The 9,412-nt window shown below is 43.2% G+C and overlaps 1 protein-coding gene across 7 annotated transcripts in view; it reads left to right on the top strand.

Annotated features, from left to right (window-relative positions):
- NRF1 (nuclear respiratory factor 1) overlaps positions 1-9,412 on the top strand; it is a 130,349-nt gene that overhangs the window by 105,057 nt on the left and 15,880 nt on the right. The gene's annotated exons all lie outside the window — the stretch shown is intronic.

The following is a 9,412-nucleotide window of genomic DNA, read 5'->3' as shown; positions in this document are numbered from 1 at the left end:
GGTCCCGTCCCTATTCTTTTGTCTCTGTTTATTCTTTTTTCTTTTGCCCTACCCAGGTACCTGGGGGGGTTCTTGCCTTTTGGGAGGTCTGAGGTCTTCTGCCAGCGTTCAGTAGGTGTTCTGTAGGAGTTGTTCCACGTGTAGATGTATTTCTCGTGTATCTGTGGGGAGGAAGGTGATCTCCGCGTCTTACTCTTACGCCATCTTCCCAGAAGTCTCTCCCTTTTTTAATAGTGGTAATTGAGTCTTTGGTCTTTTATGATGGTGTTTCATGGTTTGGTTCAATTCAAAGATTTTCACAGGTGCCTTTCTCTTTGAAATGCTAAATCTGGGAAAGGCCTCTGGTTGAGTTCCTTCCTCTACCTCTTCTTTTCTTTCTTCTTTCTTTTTCTTTTTAACACAGTTATCCCTTGCTTTTCCCCCCAACACATCTTAAGAGGTTGAACAATTTTAAATTGCCCATTGGTTTCCTTTTTTCTGCCATCCTCTGTACCCTAGAACTCCCTTTGCTAATGGACTCCAGAACCAATGAAGGCAGGCTCACACGGGTTGAAGAACTCTCGAGTGATATTCACCTCGTATCCGTCCTTGCCATCCATTGTTAGCAATTCTCTAGGGAACCAGATCCACAGATCTTTCAGCTTTCTTTCTATATCTACAAAAAATAATGAAAAAAGCTAGATGGGGGAAAACAAAACAAATAATTGAAGTTCATAGTTAATCAATAAAGGTAATGGGAATCATCTGCTTCAATTATTGTCCATCAAGCTTCGTACCAGAGCTGCTGAGAAAGGATCAACATTTTCTAAAATGGCTGACACTTTTTCTGACAACACCACAAGAAAAAAGGGGAGCATAGCATTTCCTGGAGGTGTTTGTTTTGGTTGTTTTGGTCCTGATTATAAAAATCATCTATGATCCCACTACATAGAATGTTAATATTTTGAGGGTTTGTTTTTGTTGAGTTTTTAAAATATGGCCTTTTCCCCCCATTCATAAGGTTTTTTAACCTAATTAAGATCATGTTGTACTATTTCATAACTTATTTTGAAATATCTTCACCATTTTCATGTGGTTAAATATTTTTTGATACTTGCTAATATATGTTTAATACTTGCTAATATATCATCATATTATCCATCATAATAACCAATTCCCTATTGTTGATAATTTAGGCTATTAATAATATTTTTACAACAAAAATAATACTCTTCATCTTGGTATAAAATCTTGTCCATACCTTTGATTCTTTGCTCTCTACATAGCTCATACTTGCTTATACTTACAATAGAACTGTTTAGAACCTGCTTTGTTACCCTTCACCGAAATTGGATATTAGCATAATTTGCTTTGTGTGTGTGTGCGCCTATTTGGTAGGCAATAAGTTGTATTTCATTTTAATTTGCATTTTTTAATATTAGTGATAGATAATTTTACTTTTTCCTTCATGATTTTATCTACACATGTGTATTTTTGTATTTGTCTATTCGTGTTCTTCACCTGTTTTTCTGCTGAAGTCTTTAACATATGAAGAGTTTTTCCAAATCAGTAGGAAAGATGTAATCCCTTTATTGTATATGTTGCAAGCTTTCCCTGTTTATTTTTATTTCACTTCTGTTACTTTCACTTTTTATTTAATTTTAATTTTTTTTAAATTTTTTATTTATTTATTCGGTTGCATTGGGTCTTCGTTGCTGCACACGGGCTTTCTCTAGTTGCATCGAGCAGGGCTACTCTTCGTTGCGGTGAGTGGGCTTCTCATTGCAGTGGTTTCTCTTGTTGCCAAGCTCGGGCTTTAGGTGCTCGGGCTTCAGTAGTTGTGGCTCGTGGGCTCTAGAGCGCAGGCTCAGTAGTTGTGGCGCACAGGCTTAGTTGCTCCGCGGCATGTGGGATCTTCCTGGACCAGGGATCGAACCCGTGTCCCCCGCATTGGCAGGCGGATTCTTAACCACTGCGCCACCAGGGAAGTCCCACTTTCACTTTTATTTCCTTAATTGTTTCTCTTTTTACCTTTATATTTACATAGGCCCCAAGTCAGATCAATATTTATATGCCCGTTCTTCTATGGACTCAATTTTCATTTTAAATACTATAAAATATCTGGAATTTATTTTAGTATATGGCATTAGGTAGGAATCTGAATCATTTTTTCCCCTACATAATTAATTATTCCAGCATCATTTATCCTGTAAAAAAGGTTGAAATCCATCCTTTTAAAACTGTTTTGAGGGCTTCCCTGGTGGCGCAGTGGTTGAGAGTCCGCCTGCCGATGCAGGGGACACGGGTTCGTGCTGCGGTCTGGGAAGATCCCACATGCGGCGGAGCGGCTGGGCCCGTGAACCATGGCCTCTGAGCCTGCGTGTCCGGAGTCTGTGCTCCGAAATAGGAGAGGCCACAACAGAGAGAGGCCCGTGTACCGCCAAAAAAAACTGTTTTGAAATCTCATCTTTATTATGCAGAATTCTTAAGTAGACTGTGTAAGGTCTTGTGTGGGGCTCTTTTGTTTCTATTCATCTGTTTGTTCTGTTCTTTATACTGTAATATTTTATTATTGTGATGTTATTCTTAGCAGCTAGTGAAAGGCCTATTTCCAAATTTGAAAAAAATTCAATCAAAATTCCAAAGAGTTTTTTTGCAGAGTGAACTTCACAATAATTTTTAAGTTCATCTGGAAAAATTAAGCCTCATCCTAGAAAAAAATCCTACCAAGCCTGTTAGCAGAACTGCTAAGAAGTTTTAAAATTGACTAATTTAAGGCTTCTCTTCTCCTTCTGCCCCAGTTTTCCCTGGGACAGGGGACATGGGGAGTGTTCATTATGACAAAGATGGACCAGGAGTAGGAGACAAGTGCTCTGAATACTGCCCCAGTGAATTGAATAATGGGACGGTAATTGTTGCTGGAGAATACATTGTCCCTGCTGCAACCGTGTTCATTCTCTTAAGACCAAACCGGATGTATCTTTCTAGACTAAGAAATTGTGGCCATCCATTCTGTTTATGCAGAATTCTATGGAGGCTCAGTTCTTGCACTTTGAAATGTTAATTTCTCTTTTTTTCCCCAACTTCAATTTCATTTTTGTATTAAAGATGATGGTGGGGGCACTGCCCACTTGTGGTGTACTGCAAGGTAGGACATAGCATTCTTTTCTGCTATTAGCCTTGCATTCTGTGTCTCAGTCCCAGTGCCCCATTAATTTTATTTATTTAACAAACATTTCTATAATGCTTGCTTATGCAAGCACTCTGCTAAGTGTTTTACATGCATTAACTTATCTAAAACTCAGAATATATCTATAAGGTAAACACTATTATCCCCATTTACCATATGGAGAAACTGGGACACAGAAAGTTTTGGTAACTTGACCAGGTTCACACAGAGAGTAGCAGAGTGAAATTTGAATTCAGGCAGTTTGTTTCCAAACCGCTCTGCTCTGCTGCCTCCCTTTGATGGGAACTGTTTCTGTCTGGACTCCACAAATACAGCGTGATGATTGTCTCCCAGTGTTGAACAAATAAGTTTGGAAATGTCAGAGCCTTTCTCCCATCTCTGCTGAAGGCCACTTGCCTTTGTCTGGTCTAGCCACAGTGCCCATCTGCCCCAGCTGCTCCTCATGGCTGTAGGGATCCTCTAGTGGTTTCTTTTTTTTTTTTTTAATTTTTATTGGAGTATAGTTGATTTACAATGTTGTGTCTCTAGTGGATTCTGATGCCAAGTGCTCCCCTGCTAGCATCCCCACCCACTGCACACGCATGCACGCACATGCACACACAGGCTTTCCTTTGCTCGCCTGGAGAAGCCTATAGGTGTGTGTGTTTCTCTGGTTCCGGAAGTCACAGAAGCAGTCAGCAGCTGGCCGTCAGATTTAAGTATTTTCAGTGAGCTGGTTACTTTGCACTTAGTGAACATAAGAGGGATGGGTGGGTGCTGTTTATTTTTTATTTATTTAATTTTTATTTTTGGCACGCACACACGGCTTGTGGGATCTTAGCTCCCCAGCCAGGGATTGAACCCAGGCCCGGCAGTGAAAGCACCAAGTCCTAACCACTGGACCGCCAGGGAATTCCTGGGTTGGTGCTGTTTAGAACGAGGGGACACTGTCTGGGGCGGAAGTAGATGATGGTCAGAAGGGAGTAAATGCAGCTGAAGAGTTATTTTCTCACCTTCTAGAATCCTCTACCCAAGCCCTCCTGCTGCCCTTCAATTTATGCCAGGGCTCTTTCAGCCTCCCCACCTGTTTCCAGGGAAATAGAGAATGAGGTGTTAGGGTTGGGGAATGTGGGAAAGGGCTCAGGGGAGTTTACATTTCTGCTTAGAGCAAGTTGACTGGCTAATTTGCTTCCCCTGCTACTCACTGAAGCTTTCCCCTTGGCTCTGCCTCCAGCCCTTGATTTCATTCCCCAGAGCGTTCGTAAAGTACATCTTTCTCTGTTGTCCGACACCTGGAGACCATCCACTACCTGCTCTGTCCTGGTTGAGACCGGGGGCCAGCTACCTTCCTCATGCCCTGAATGAAGAGAAGTGGACTAGGGGGCTGGTCTGTTTAAAAATTGAAGCTGGTTACAAGGGCATTCACATTATACTCACAGAAAGAGCAGCCCTTCTCATTTCTTTCAGTGCCATACGTCCCTCTCTGTTCTGGCCTGGCCCTGCCAACGGTCCTGCTGCTGAGGTTCCCCCTTAAGGTTCATAGATATAAAATTTCCTACAACCCAAAGACCCCACTCAGTCTTGCTGCACTGTGTAACACATGTACATTTTACTACCCATCCCAATTGCCAGATCAAACTAAATCAATTTTCAGATTCTTTCAGAAAAAACACTTTATCTTCTTTTCACATTGACCATGTTATCACTTTCACCTCCCTGTTTTCCTCTGACCTTTTTATAAACTTTAAAAAAATATATATGGGGCTTCCCTGGTGGCGCAGTGGTTGAGAGTCTGCCTGCCGATGCAGGGGACACGGGTTCGTGCCCCGGTCCGGGAAGCTCCCACATGCCGCAGAGCAGCTGGGCCCGTGAGCCATGCCCACTGAGCCTGCGCATCTGGAGCCTGTGCTCCGCAACGGGAGAGGCCACAACAGTGAGAGGCCCGTGTACCACAAAAACAAGCAAAAACAAACAAACAAAAAATATATATATATGTTTTCCCAGTTGAATTTAATCTCAGCCATGCTCATTGGAATGCCTTTTTTTTTAAAAAAATTGGCCTTCTTAACAAGGGGGATAAAAGAGTAGGTGGATGAGGACAGAAACATGGAGTTCAGATAAGGGAGCAGGACTTTTGGGTGGGCCCTTGCATGAGGAACACACATTCCTATCCTGCAAGGCCTCCCAAATGAGACGGGATGGCTGAAAGGTCTGTCCTGTACTTATTATAAAGAGGTAAGCCCAGCTGGACCTGAAGGGGGCAACATGTGTGTGTTTTAATTTTCTGTGGAAACCTACTTTATGTATATTATACGAATGTTAGGGCATCCTTAACCTGGGTCTGTGGACCCTGAGAAATTCTGCAGAAAGGTTTTATATTTTTCTGGGGTCCACAGCTTTGATCAGATGTGCAAATAGATCAGAGAGAGCTCCCATTTCCCCACCCCCGCCCCCAAATTAAGAACCTCTGCTGTAGAGAGTGTGGCTAGGGTCATTTCACTTTGTGAGTATCTGGTGTGGCACTGAGAGTAAAAGGAGGGGCAAGGGAGATGGGAGGACCTGCAGACCTAGACGGATACTCTGAAAGCTGCACCACTACCAAGCTCTGTGTTCTAGCGCATTAACCTCTCTGAGCCTTCGCTGTAAAATTAGGATGGTGATAGTTCCATGCTCATAGGTGGTTGTGAGCATTAAACAAAATGAGTCCTGTGAAGTGCTTAGCGTAGTGCTTGGCCTCGTAAGATGGCTATAGAGCCATCGCAAGCACGAAATTATTATTAGCTGTCAGCATCACTTTCTTCTCCAGCATTGCCCCAGATACATTAAGTTGTACAGAGTGCGTGGTACTGTCATAGACCCTGCTTTCCTGTCTTTAGGACAGATCTAAATGCTTACCTTATGCAGTTGAAGAACTTATGCTCCAGAGATGAATACTGTAAAAATGGGAATAGATCATAGCCTTTTCTATAACCTTGAGTGAAGGAAATTGAAGGTGATATTGTTTAATGGCTCCTGCATGTGGTTATATCACTCTCCTTGGGCCAGGGCTGCTGTTCTCTTCCAGCAGCATTTCAACTTCCATCATGAAAGGTGACTTTTTTTCACTTTTTCCTTATTATCACCACCACCATCATCCATTATTACTTACAGCATGTCCTTCTGTTCCAGCTCTTCTTTAAAAATAAGAGAGAAAATGCCAGTCTTCATCTTGATAAACTATAAAATACATCTCTCATTCTCCCTTTTCCTCATTCTCTGGACACATTAGTATAAGGACTTGTTCCTAAATGAGTCAGTGGAGATGTAAATATTAAATTAATTTAGGAAATGTGTCCACGGTATTAAGTGTAGTTTTACTGTAAATGTGCATATTCAGTCACCATTAAAGCATGATAATAGCTTGAAAAGAACTGTTGTGTTCTTTGATACTGTACCTTTAATGCAAAGACGGGGAGTTCAGTGCCTCCGGGACTGGAAGCAGGCAGCTCCTGAGCACCAGTGTTGAGTGTAAGCTGAAAGTCCCAGGCTGCAAGCCCCACACCCTGACAGTCCCTAGAGAGCAGCGCCTATGGCACTCTGGGTTTGCAGGCCACCCTCCTGTAAGGTAAATGGCCCTCTTTTCCACTGACAGGGAGACCTGAAGGGAAGCTAAGATACTAGGATGGTGTCAGTCAGACCAAGCTGAGGCATTGCCTGGTCTGTAAGAAAAAGCACATGAAGGTTCATCTGTAATGCAACTGTTCCCCTTCAGAATCATGTCTTTTTTTTAAGTGGAGGGGGAGCGGGACATACTCAGAGACCTGAAAAGATTACTTCTTAGAACAAATAAGATAAGGAGAGCTCTGAGCTGTGGCTCAGAAAGAAGAAGGGTAAGGGCTGAGTACATGAACGGGACTTGCATCTGAGGCTGCCTGAGAAGCTGGTGCCACACTGGGGAACTGCAGTAGCCAGGGCAGCGCTCGGAACAGCACGCCTCACAGTCTGTCCTCCCTGGGCTGCTCTGGGAAACACACTTTGTTTGCAGACAGGGTTTTCCCCATTTCAGCCAGCTAACCTTTCTCCTGAGATGAAGTTTTCATTCTGGGAAGCATGTTGGTAGATGTCATACCAGGAAAATAACTGTTTCAGTTTTGCTCTTTATTTGCCTTTTGACTGTATGCGTTAAGCATTATTATTTAGGGCCTTCATCTTTTTCTTTTCTTTCTACATTCTTTCCTTTCCTGTTTTTTGTGTTTTTTTTTAACCAATACTACTACTACTACCACCACCACTGCCTTGCAGTTGACTAAGTAAGCAGTCTGCATTGTTCTACCTTCACCCAGTAAGGTGGGTAGAACAGAGCTTATAGCCCTGTTTTGCAGAGGCAGCTAAAGCTAGGATTTGCCCAGGGTCACTCCTCAGCTACTAAATAGTGAAACTGGAAACCAAACCCAGATCTCCAGGACTGTTTCTACTGCCTCTGTGGGCTCCCTTTTTCCCCCTTCACTCCATCTTGCCAATCCACCCAACCAAGAGAGTAAAGAAGGTATAAAACAAATGAAAATCATCTTTACTGTTTATCTGATGAAACTATTACTTGATGTGGCTCACTATTTTTGCAGGCTTGTTTTGAAGAATGGTCATAGCCATATTTTGCTCACTTTAGAAGTCAGTGTCATGATGAATCTTAACAGAAGCCAATAAGTAAATGGCATCAAAACCCAAGATCTAAAGGTGTGTCCCGGGAATTCTCTGACAGTCCAGTGATTAGGACTTGGTGCTTTCACTGCTGGGGCCCGGGTTCAATCCCTGCTCGGGGAACTAAGATATCCTGCAAGCCACGCCAAAAATTTTTAAAAATAAAATAAAATAAAAGTGTGTCCCATACAGTAGCCACTAGCTATAGGTGGCTATTTGAATTTCAATGCAAGTTAATTAAAATTAAATAAAATTTAAAATTCAGTTATTCTGTCACACTAGCCACAGTTCGAGTGCTTAGTAGCCGTATGTGGCCTGAGGTACTGAATTTTTTATTTAATTTTAATTTATTCCCATTTAAATTTAAATAGCCACATGTAGCCAGTGGCTACTAATAGACCACACAGATACAGAACATCTCCATCGTTGCCGAAAGCTCTGTTGGACAGCGCCGATATAAAGACTGTGGCAGGAATACTGTAGTCTTCTGGCAAGTTGTGCCCCTCTGCACAGGGGAGGGCAGCAGAAATACGTCATGAGCCTCCCTTCCCAGTGACCTTCTCAGCACAGAGACAGCCAGCCTTTGCTAAAAAACTGCCACGTGACTACAGTAATCCGCAGCCGGTGGACAGCTGGGCAGAGGGTTGCAAGAAGAGCTGGCCTAGTTTTGTGCACTGCAGAGTTCCGAGCAGGAAAACCTGAGCCAGGAGGCAGTGGCAACACCTACGCCCACTTCCTCGTCGCCTTATTCATGACCTAGGCCACTTGGCCATTTCCACTTGGATGCTCCGCAAGTGCAGATTTCTCTTCTCAACTACAGCTGTCTTCAGGTCAGGTGCTCTAATGGATTTATCATGACCCCAAAACGAATTAAATATCCAGAGCCTGGTGGCTTACAGGCTGAAAGAAGCCATTACCATTGGGTGAATTCCAGATTTCACAAGGAAACATGGCTGCTTTTGAGAAATGGGAACATGGAGATGTGTAATGGGGCTCTTGATTCTAGAGCCCAAAGGGGGTTACAGTTCTCTGCCCTATGTATGTTACTCACCCAGCCCTTTCACAGCGTAGAAGCTTGTCCTCCTTTCCTACTCCCTTCATTGTGACCTCCTGAAGTCCAAAAGGCCTTCCAGAATAGCTCTCATTGTGGGGAATTCCCTGGCGGCCCAGTGGTTAGGACTCCACACTTACTGCCGAGGGCCCAGGTTCAATTCCTGGTCGGGGAACTAAAATCCCACAAGCCACATGGTGCGGCCAAAAAAAAAAAAAATGTGTCATTGTGATGTTTAGATTCATCTTTCTCCTTGCAGAATCTGGAAGTCCAGAGGGGATGTGTCGTCTCCACTACACAATCATAAACCAGGGTGGCCTCAGGCATTTATCATTTTATACCAGGAATTGCTAATCTAGGCCCTGCAGAGAAAAAGAGGGCCTTTACAACGGAATGACCACTATACTTTGTTCTCTATTCTTAGTGCTCATCTGAGCCATGGCCATGTCTTTCAGATGCTTTTAGATACTTTACATGTTGAAAGCTGAATGTCTTCAGAGTTGGCTCCTCGGGGCCCCAGAGGGAATTAGCACACA

This window comes from Neophocaena asiaeorientalis, unplaced genomic scaffold (genome assembly GCF_003031525.2).
Source record: "Neophocaena asiaeorientalis asiaeorientalis breed wild unplaced genomic scaffold, Neophocaena_asiaeorientalis_V1.1 scaffold681, whole genome shotgun sequence".
Classification (NCBI taxonomy): domain Eukaryota; kingdom Metazoa; phylum Chordata; class Mammalia; order Artiodactyla; family Phocoenidae; genus Neophocaena; species Neophocaena asiaeorientalis.
Note: the sequence above shows the minus strand (reverse complement) of the source record. Positions and strands in the feature narration are given on the sequence as shown.